General features: G+C 42.3%; 2 non-coding genes across 2 annotated transcripts; both read left to right on the forward strand.

Annotated features, from left to right (window-relative positions):
* The first annotated feature begins 2,021 nt into the window (after positions 1 to 2,021).
* Positions 2,022 to 2,094, forward strand: trnar-acg. Its single transcript has one exon. It is a non-coding gene; the product is annotated as a tRNA-Arg (tRNA).
* A 339-nt stretch (positions 2,095 to 2,433) lies between these two features.
* trnah-gug lies at positions 2,434 to 2,505 on the forward strand. Its single transcript has one exon. It is a non-coding gene; the product is annotated as a tRNA-His (tRNA).
* Positions 2,506 to 11,592: the final 9,087 nt, after the last annotated feature.

Genomic DNA, 11,592 nt, shown 5'->3' on the forward strand with positions numbered 1-11,592 from the left:
TCCATGACTAGCACAGAAGTCCAACAACAAACAACCACTCTGGTTTAGATCAGGGAGGCCGTTCCTCCCAATCACACCTCTCCATGTGTCTCCATCATTGCCCACGTGCGCGTTGAAGTCCCCCAGCAGGACTATGGAGTCCCCCACTGGAGCCCCATGCAGGACTCCATTCAAGGTCTCCAAGAAGGCCGAATACTCCGAACTCTTGTTCAGTGCATATGCACAAACAACAGTCAGAGTTTTCCCCCCCACAACCCGCAGGCGTAGGGAGGCGACCCTCTCGTCCACCGGGGTAAACTCCAATGTAGCGGCGCTCAGCCGGGGGCTTGTGAGTATCCCCACACCCGCCAGGCGCCTAACACCCTGGGCAACTCCGGAGAAGAAAAGAGTCCAACCCCTATCCAGGAGTATGGTTCCAGAAACGAGACTGTGCGTAGAGGTAAGCCCCACCAGATCTAACCGGTAGCGCTCCACCTCCCGCACAAGTTCCGGCACCTTCCCCCACAGAGAGGTGACGTTCCACGTCCCCAGAGCCAGCGTCTGCTGCCCGGGTTTGGTCCGTCAAGGCCCCTGACCTTCACGGCCACCCATGTGGCAGCGCACCCGACCCCAGCGGTTCCTCCCACAGGTGGTGGGCCCATGGGTTGGAGAGATGGATGCCACGTAGCTTTTTTGGGCTGTGCCCTGCTGGGCTCCGTGGCAAACCCGGCCACCAGATGCTCGCTGACGATCCCTCCATCTGGGCCTGGCTCCAGACGGGGGCCCCGGGCTTCCTCTGGGCAGGGTCACTCCATGTCTACCTCGTTTTTTCATGGGGGTTTTTGAACCATTCTTTGTCTGGCCCCTCACAGCATTCACCCTCAAACTTTGTGCATTTCAACATGTGCTAAAAAGCTCTAAGTTCTTCAGTATCATTCAAGCACAGCTATCATCAAGCTTTCTCTGTTGTTTTTCTAGAATCAGCAGTGCTAGATAAACCATCCGTGGAATTGTCGTTTGTTACTCATCAATTATGAATACCGAGAAAATAGCAGTATATTTGTGATTCAGAGTTCCAACTATACTATCACAACAACGAGGCACCAACAATACCAAGTGGCTGTGATAGTATAGAGGTTAGTACTCTGCGTTGTGGCCGCAGCAACCCTGGTACGAATCAGGGTCACGGCAGCTGTGTAAAGCTGCTTTTCTGTTGTTCCTTTGAATTACTCCACTCTCTGCTTCATTTTACATTGCTAGAAACTGGACAGCTTAGGCTAAAAGTCCTGCAAGAGGCACCACATTTTGAGTGCAACAAAAATTTGAATGGCCTTCTATACCCTTGCTAACAAAAATCACCACTGTTTGCATGCAATAGTGTGAGAACTGAGCTGCTCCCTATGCTCTTCAAACATTGGGCTAGTGGTGCAATGGATAACGCGTTTGACTACGGATAAGAAGATTCTAGGTTCGACTCCTGGCTAGCTCGTACTGCTATTTAGCTATTAAATCACTTTCTCCTCATTTCCAACTTTACTGCTGTACAAACTGTCTATCAAAGTAAATGTATATCTATAAAGAGCCAAACAATGAGTAAATAACATTTCAACATGTGCTAAAAAAGCTCTAAATTCCTCAGTATCATTCAAGCACAGCTATCATCAAGCTTTCTCTGTTGTTTTTCTAGAATCAGCAGTGCTAGATAAAACATCCCTGGAATTGTCATTTGTTACTCATCAATTACGGAAACAGAGAAAATAGCAGTATATTTGCGATTCATAGTTCCAACTATGCTATCATGTCAACGAGGCACTTGCAGTACCAAGTGGCCGTGACCGTATAGTGGTTAGTGCTCTGCGTTGTGGCCGCAGCAACCCTGGTTTGAATCTGGGTCACGGCAGCTGTGTAAAGCTACTTTTCTGTTGTTCCTTTGAATTACTCCACCCTCTGCTTCATTTTACATTGATAGAAACTGGACAGCTTAGGCTAAAAGTCCTGCAATGGTGTGAGAACTGAGCTGCTCCCTATGCTCTCTGAATGTAGGGTTAGTGGCGCAATGGATAACGCGTCTGACTACGGATCAGAAGATTCTAGGTTTGACTCCTGGCTAGCTCGTACTGCTCTTTAGCTATTAAATCACTTGCTCCTCATTTCCAACTTTACTCCTGTACAAACTGTCTATCAAAGTAAATTTACATCTACAGAGAGCCAAACAATGAGTAAATAGCATTTCAACATGTGCTAAAAAAGCTGTAAAATCTTCAGTATCATTCAAGCACAGCTATCATCAAGCTTTCTCTGTTGTTTTTCTAGAATCAGCAGTGCTAGATAAAACATCCCTGGAATTGTCGTTTGTTACTCATCAATTATGAATACCGAGAAAATAGCAGTATATTTGCGATTCAGTGTTCCAACTATGCTATCACAACAACGAGGCACTTGCAGTAGCAAGTGGCCGTGATCGTATAGTGGTTAGTACTCTGCGTTGTGGTCGCAGCAACCCCGGTTCGAATCCGGGTCACGGCAGAGTGTAAAGCTACTTTTCTGTTGTTCCTTTGAATTACTCCACCCTCTGCTTCATTTTACATTGCTAGAAACTGGACAGCTTAGGCTAAAGGTCCTGCAAGAGGCCCCACATTTTGAGTACAACAAAAATTTGAATGGCCTTCTATACCCTTGCCAACAAAGATCACCACTGTTTGCATGCAATAGTGTGAGAACTGAGCTGCTCCCTATGCTCTTCAAACATCGGGCTAGTGGCGCAATGGATAACGCGTCTGACTACGGATCAGAAGACTCTAGGTTTGACTCCTGGCTAGCTGGTACTGCTCTTTAGCTATTAAATCACTAGCTCTTCATTTCGGACTTTAATCTGGTACAAACTGTCTATCAAAGTAAATGTACATCCATGAAGAGCCAAACAATGAGTAAATATCTTAAACCCAACTGTCCCGTTGTTCTTTTCCCTCAAAAGGGACGTCATTAGTCCCGACCCAGCACGTTTAGATCTGACCGTAAAGGAGACTTTTAGCGTCAATAACAACGTCAAAGGCACCTTGTTAGTTTTTTTTTGGCAATAAATAGATATTAGATGAATAGAAATTAGATAAATTAGATAAATAGATATTAGGGGCAAAAACATCAAAAAGAAGCGCCTTAAGCATTGAAAAAGCGCCAAAAACGTTGGCAAAGGCTTCAAAAACGTCGAAAAGAATTTACAAAAACTTCAGAAAATGCGACAAAGACTAGGCGGTCCAAAATGTATTGTGAACCTAAACTGATATGCATGAGTTTGACACATGTGCACTATAGGCGTTGCCATCCTTAAAGTGTAAAAAACTCATATCAACGACATGTAAAGATCACAGTTTTATGAGTTCAGTGGTAACTTTTTGCAGTAAAATCACTTAAATGAAAACAAAATACAATAATAAACTTGGTGTCATGTTTGTTCTTTAATCTTGGATGATAATCACACAGACAGACAAGTTTCAACATAAAAAGTATTCCAGATTTTCACAGTATTGCATTTTGCACAGTGTTATACAGACAAACAGAGTTGGTTTTTTTACAGTGAAGGCACAAAACTAGAGATTACTTTCTGGAAAACGAAATCCCTACAGACAAACATGATGAACTCAAGGATATCAAACTTGGCGGCGGAAAGAAACTTTATACACAACATAAAACTAACTTTATTCTCTACCGACTCACGGCAAGAAAAGGTAGTAGTGTCATAATAAAAACTAACATTAACTGCAGTTATAATAATACTTGTTCGGTTATGTTTTCACCCACTTCTCAGACTTCTCTCTCTCTCCGTTTTTCAGAGCACATTCCCCCCCTAAAACATTTCAACACAGAAGTAATACAATTTATTTTCCAGACTTTTTTCCAAACCTGTGCATGAACCCTGCTGATTGTCCAGTCTACACTATGAAAAAGGGATGTAACAATGCATTGTGACTCCGTTTAAACTGGATATGAATGTGTGAAGATTAGGGATGCACCAAACCTAGGATTCGGCTTCGGATTTGTCCGAATATTGGGCTTTTTGATGGGGTTCGGTTTCTGCCGAACTGTAGAATTTTTTCCCACCGAACCGAACCCTACGCTTGCACTACGTGCAGACGTCGACGTAATGACGGCGCCGTTGATTACGGGAAGGTGTTTACGTAGGTGGAGCGTTCAATGCAGTAGGCTGTGAGAAAGTGAAAATGGAACTGGTGAGCAGAAAAAGTGATGTTTGGCAGTACTTTCAGTCAAAAGAAGGCCATTCAAGTCCAGCTACATGTTCAATCTGCAATGCTGATTAGTCTGGTGGTGGCGAGGACCCTAAACTATACACAACATCACCGCTGTTACAACATCTGGTATGAAACATCCGGAAGAATACGAGTTGTGATGAAGGAATCTACAGACAGCAGCCAGAATGCAGCAACTTCAGGTACGGCAAAGGAAGGACAGTCACTGTTTACTTCATTAATGTGTTTACTGTGTTCATGGACTGAGGATGGGAGGAGGATTCAGTATTCGGTTTCGGATTTGGCAGAATCTTAACCAGTGGATTCGGTATTCTGCCGAACCCCAGAAATCTGGATTCGGTGCATCCCTAGTAAAGATTACAACCGGTTGAGATAAAAAAATGAATCGCGATGCAGTTTTTAAACGTCGTAGGGCGCAATCTTTTTAGTTTAATTGTTTGTCTGATGTTTTGGGCAGTTTATAGAAATAAAGGAATATTTTTTTCAGTCATTAGTTCTGCTCACTCAAGAAATCCTGAGAAAGTATCGTATCGGGAAGTTAAAATCCTGAATCGTATCGAATCGTGAGTTGAGTGTATCGTTACATCCCTGCATATGAAATCAAACCGTTCCAAGCTAAGTGCTCCTCGTTGGTTTAGTGCAACTTTCCTTCAAACACGGAACCTTTAAAATAGACCTCGCTCTGCTATAAAAGTACACATAAGTAGTACAAGATAACAGTATAAGTACTTTGTCTTTTTTGCTACATATGAAGCATGCTTTCACAGTAACACAATAGCTACATATGTAGTAGTAGTAGTGCTGCCTCATGCATCTTCCACCACCTTTCCAAATGACTGAGTGCAATAAACAGGAAGCAATGGGACAAACCTGAAGTGCTGCACACACTCCTCCACACACACACATCTTTCAAGAGTGATGCTGCTGTTTGCATAAAAACCCCACAACTCCAGTTTCAGGGATTATTCCAGGACTAAAAAATTCAGACTAAGATCAGGTCATGTTAATAGAAACACTGTAGCATATGCTTGTCTCAAAGATTAAGCCATGCAAGTCTAAGTACACACGCTAGGTGAAGTATTTTCTGAAGTAGTCTATATCCACGACGTTTCATTGTTCCGTTGTTGCCGGAAATTACGCTGGATGTCCAAACTGAGTTTTCTGTTGCAAGGCTAAAACTACTTTTGAACGTACACACGTTCCACCAAAACAAGTTCCTTCGCGAGACTATTTAGCAGAGGCACCGTGGCTCCGTCTGGCACTTAGCACCGCTCAAGACGATTGTGATTGGTTTAAAGAAATGCCAATAAACCAGAGCACGTTTTTCTCCCATCCCTACAGTCGGCTTTCTCCGAGATGAAATTTCGTACCATTTCATAACATTTTAAGTAGTTTTTGCAGCTCCACCCTCTCGTCAAACATCGTCACATTCGGTTTCAAAAAACCAAGATGGCGACTGCCAAATTGCCAAACTCGAGGCTTCAAAACAACGGTCCACAAACCAATGGGTGACGTCTCTGCTACTATGTCCATTATTCTCAGAGTCTATGGTTCATACTTATACGTTTATTGGTTCTTAATTCTGCCTAAAAGCAAAGAGAAACAGGGTTTTCAATCAACAGCAGCAGCAACACTTGGAGCTTAGATCATCAGAGCCTGAATTCCCAAAGTGCTAAAGGACCCACATCACACGACGGATCTCTGGAATACTCGTTGGGCAATTTGTCCAAATGTTTTTAAGGTTTAAAGGTTTTAAAGGAACACGCCGACTTATTGGGACTTTGTCTTATTCTGCGTATCCCCCAGAGTTAGATAAGTCCATACATACCCTTCTCATCTCCGTGCGTTGTAACTCGTGTACAATTTTTATTTGTACACGCTGTGACTATACAAATCACAACATGTAAATAGGAAAATGTTGGCGTTATTTTGTCACTTATTGGGAGCAGTAGGCTAGATGGAGCCGGTTACCTCCAGGATCTGTGCTAAGCTAGGCTAGCAGTGGGTGCATCAGACAGAGTTACGACACGCACGGAGATGAGAAGGGTATGTATGGACTTATCTAACTCTGGGGGATACGGGGAATAAGACAAAGTCCCAATAAGTCGGCGTGTTCCTTTAAATGTGGTGAGAGTAAACCTGACAAAACTTTTACTGTTTACCCTCAGCTTTTTAGGGCCCATGAAGCCATTACAAAAACTGATGGCTGATGCTTTTGAGACCGTAATATTAAAGATATGGTATCAGGTATTACTTAAACCGTAATACATCAGGCTGGGGGAGAAACACGGTACACCATTTGGCTTAAAAAATTGGCAACTTCCAAGAAATTTGGAATAAATCATCATGATTAACACAACAGGTCTTCGAAAAAGGTCCTTGCAAGCTCAACATTTTCAACTTTTTATGACCTTATTAATGCCAATTAGACATTTAAATGAGATAAATTAACTTGAAACAACAAGAAAATAAAAATAGAAAAATCAGAAGAGAGTCTGCTAGACATCATTTCACAAAACAATTCTCACAAACAATTTACTAAACATAATTTCAGGAATTTTAAGAGCTTTCCAGGACAGGAAACCCAGATAAATGTTCTGCCAAGTTTAAGTACTGTCGGACTACTACTTCCACTTGATGACACGTAATAGCTTTGTTTACAAAATATCTATTAACACTGTCAACGAAACCGAAACCAACGACAGCAAGGATACATTTTACACCGAATACCGTCTTTTACATTTACATTCTTATCATTGGATGAGCACAAAGAAATAAACAGATGCAGAGAAAAGGAATGGTTCTATCTCTAGTTTTAATATGCTGCAAATGTTCTGTACGCATTCACGGCACTGTTAAGTCACTTTGGATGAAAGCGTTGATACGACGTCATTCATTTGTGATCGGAGAATCTCCACCCGTTTCTGTGTGAATGAGTGCGAGTTTAAGCCCGAACGGCGAGACAAAAGTCAGGACTTAAAACTCGCCATCTCTTCAGCGCGAGCTAAACTTTAACTCGAGAGTACATTCGTTATATTTGTGTGGTGTCCTCCAGACCTGGGTCAAACTCTACCTGCATGTACACCGTTTGAAATATGGAGTTTCCCAAAGACTTTCAGCTCAAAGACTCCACCGAAAAGTCACAAAAAATACCTTCCAAACACTGCTGTACTTTGTTCAATTAAAAATTCAATCTGACGTTATTCTATGTTTTTGTTATTGTCAACAAATCCCCCCCCCCCCCCAAAAAAAAGACCAAAACCAACAATATGTTAGCCTGTCTCTACACAGCTGCTCACTGCAGTTTTTGATCAAACAAACAGAAGGAAATAATGCATTTGTTGGGGACTATTTTCAGCGGCGGATTAATCCACGTTTGGTGCTCTAGTGAGTATTTGTGGCAGCAGGACGGTGTGTGTGGGAACAGGTTAAAATAAACTACAGAGTGTGTGTGTGTGTGTGTGTGTGTTCATGATGAAGGAACATTGTGGCTCACTGATGGTTTTTTAACAATGAAGAAAGAAGATACATCAGGCTGTGATACCCACAATGCTGTTTAGCTCCGACCAAAGAGGTCAAGTTTTCAGTTTTGGTTTGTCTGTCTGTCAGCAGAATTACGAAAAAAATACTGGCCAGATTTTCATGAAACTTGGGGGAAGGGTGAAGCATGGGCCAAGGAAGAACAAATTACATTTTGGAGCATATCCGAATTACGGGGCAGATAAACTATTTATTTTTCACTTTTGTTGCGATTGCAAGAAAGGGGGTTTGTGCTGCGATCATGTGGTATCAGAAACATCAGAAAAATGACTTCCCAACTGGGAAAATTCAAACTGCGTTAAGATTGTGAGATACAGCATGCCTTGGCAGAAGTCTCTGCTCTCCGACTGCCCTCCTGGTTAGTTATTTGTTTGGGTCTGCACATGGGTTTTGTTGACAAGATACTGGCCAGATTTTTATGAAAGTTGGGGGAAGGGTGTTGCATGAGCCGATGAAGAACCCCATTTAATCTTGAAGCGGGTCCGAATCACAGGGCGGATACAGAAAATTATTTGTAACTTTTGTAAAGATTGCAATAGAGAGGGCGTTTGTGCTAGCCTAGAAATCTAGACCACCCTAGCAGCAGCAAATGTAATTTGCAGCCAGGGTCGTCTAGCAACTCTCTGTTGGCTTGCGAGCTGGAAAAACCAAACTCTGGTCAGGCCAATCACATCGTGTATAGTCGGTGGGCGGGGCTTAACATAATGACGGCAGAGTTGCGACGGTTCCGCGTGAATTCCCTGCTACTTGAAAACAAAGAAGATGGCTGCTGCTGCTGGTGAACAGCGGTCTTTGGAATCGGCTTTGGCCGCGACTCTGGAAGACTTGGAGTTCAGCTTTTCTTTGAGAAAAGAACAAAGAACGGCACTGAAGTCATTCTTAAAAAAGGAAGATGTGTTCGGAGTTTTGCCGACCGGATACGGCAAAACTCCGAACACATCTTCCTTTTTTATTGCGTGCAGAGGGAATTTGAAAGACAACCGTTTATCCCGCCCCTTGGATTGAGCCCAGCCAATGGTGAGTTCCCAGACCCAACATCTGGATGTGGGTCTGGCTTGTCAGGCTACGTTTGTGCTGCAGTCATGTGGTGTTGGAAAAATCTGAAAAATCTATTTCCATCTTTAAAAAATTAAAACTGCATTCACATCATGAGATAGGCCATGTGTTGGTAAAGGTCTGCGCTCTCCGAGTGTCCTAGTTAATGGATATATTCATTTGTTTGGGTCTGTACATGGGATTTGTTGACACGAAAATATAGAATATTACCAGAGTTATCCTTTAATGTGTGGAAATGTCTTTACAACAAAACTGACCGACCAGCTGCTCCCCGATCATCGTAGATATCTTTGCTTAAAGGCTGTTGTTTTCACTGTCGATATGGAGCTCTCCAGTCTTTTGTGCTAAGCTAGGCTAACACACATAGTGAACGCACAGAGATGAAACTGAAATCATCTTCTCATCCGGCTCATGCTAAGATAGAAACCCTTCCCAAAACATTTAAAGAAAAGAGGAGTATTCGACAAAAACAAAAAGCGGGTAAACTTGAGATTCAGATAAGGTGGGTGATTGGCTACAAAGGACCACGACTGCCAGAAATAAATAAATAAATATCACAATAAAGTATTTCCAAGTGAACATATCTAACTTGTCTCTCTATGTACAGTTGTCAGACAGTATTGGAATTGGTCCCAATGGACCTTTTTCACATTTTGACTTGTCATAGTAGGAAAAGCACAGCTGAAATTGATAACCGTAATGATGGCTCAATTCCATCAAGTGTCCCAGTAAGCTATTTCAGTGAGTCAGCATGAACAATACCAGGACCTCTCCTAAGTGGAATGCAGCCATCATTAATGGTTTTGAATACACCTGTGCTTTTCCTACTATGACATGTCAACATGTCTGCCGTGAAAAAGGTCTATGCAGCGAACGCCACTCATCTGCTATTTGAAGCCTCTTCAAAACAAAAGCCAAGAATCATTATGCAAAGTTTATTTGACCCAGATCTGGTGCCATCAAACTCCTGTCTGTGCTTTACGAACCAAATCTGAGCGGTGACAGAATAATGTTCCCGTATAGATTAGATAGTACCTGTATTTATACAGCTCACACGTTTTTAAAATCCTCCAGAGATGAACAGATATAGCTTTGTTTGACTTGTGAAAGGGACTGACAAACTGGGCACACATTCAAAACTAAACCAATTACGGTATAACCAGTCGCCGGATAATGCATTTCTGATGTGAACAGATGAGCATCTTGCGTCAAAATAAGAAATATTGCTGCACAAAATGCTGAATTTGAGCCGTAAGAAGTCTTAAAGAAAGAGAGATTCTCGTAGCTACACAAGTGTCTGTCTGACAATCTCAGAGGAAACTGTAAGTGGATGAAGACTATTTTACAGCTACAAAGAGTTGCTGATAAAGTGTAGGATATATTTTGGCACACTGACTCACATCTGCGTGGAAGAACCCTGCAATTAATCGACAACTTTACCCCCCAGTTTGGCCATTATTTCTCTGACTCGAGAGGGAGTCGGGATGCTGGTGGAGGTTTAGCAGCTTCACAGATGGTAGTTTTGGGACACTCAGTTTTTGGAAAATAATAAACTAACCTGTCTCAAATAAGACCCTCATCATTTGGGATACTCAGTTTTTGGAAAATAATTTGGGACACTAAACTGCACGTCTACCCACTTGACTCCTTAGCTTTGGAAGTAACTCCAGGTTATTACAGTAGATAGTGAGCTAGCCGGAGAGGCTAACATTCATAGCTTATAATACAACACACTGTTTAATCCATTCCATAACATTTTGCACCATCCAAACTCTTCTTAACCACAGAATCTCTCTTAACTACCGCCCCGTGTGCACAGCTTCAACACGCGGAGATATTCAAAGCTTAGTCAGGGCTGCTAAGCTACGATTGGACAATCGGCTTTCTGTGGAGGAGTTTATCGATCTACACAATCATCGCTTACTGTTTTGGCCTCAAAAGCACAGACAGAGATTAGATAACTGGACTGGTGGGCAGTTTTCTGGGGAAACTGGGCCGGGATGTAAAGGACCAACCAGAGGAGAGGACGTGTCATCGATGTCACCGGGAACTATTCATCCTCTTTCCACGTTCTTCGCAATTTCAACAACCATGATTCCTTGATACCATTCCATGATCAGACTTCACCTGTAATTCAATCTTATCAAATAAAGTAGATGAATACAAAAGCAAATTTCTTTTAACCTGAAGTTTCTCTAAGGGGGCTTTCACACCTGCCTCATTTCGTCACTAGAGTTTGTTTCCCCCCTCGGTGCAGTTTGTTTGGGCCGGTGGGAATGCAGCAATCGCACTCAGATGTGCACCAAAAGCAGACCCAAACCTGCGTACCGAGACCTTCTTGAAGAGGCGGAGATTAGTTCTTCTACTGGAGCTAATAATACTTGTCGCTTTTGGCTCAAAACGCCGCTTAAAAAACCAAAACATAGCAATGTAAACGTAGCCTCAGAATGTAAGTATCAACAAACACTGAGATTAATTGTACTGTAATTAGGGCTGGGCGATACGGAGAAAATCAGATACATCGATATTGTAGGCTTGACAATTGGTGCTTTCACAAAATATTTTAGATAAATAAACATAAATAATGTGGTACACAGTTTCAAGTGAAATTATTTATAGAGAAAAAATACTTTCTTTCCAGCTTTATACTGACCGTGTTTACACGCATGCACAAAAAGAGTGCAATGTTAAAACTAATCCGCAATTCTTCAAATGATATCGCCCTCCAAATGTTTCACGACAGAAAATTAGT

The sequence above is a fragment of the Sander lucioperca genome, chromosome 15 (genome assembly GCF_008315115.2).
Source record: "Sander lucioperca isolate FBNREF2018 chromosome 15, SLUC_FBN_1.2, whole genome shotgun sequence".
NCBI lineage: Eukaryota > Metazoa > Chordata > Actinopteri > Perciformes > Percidae > Sander > Sander lucioperca.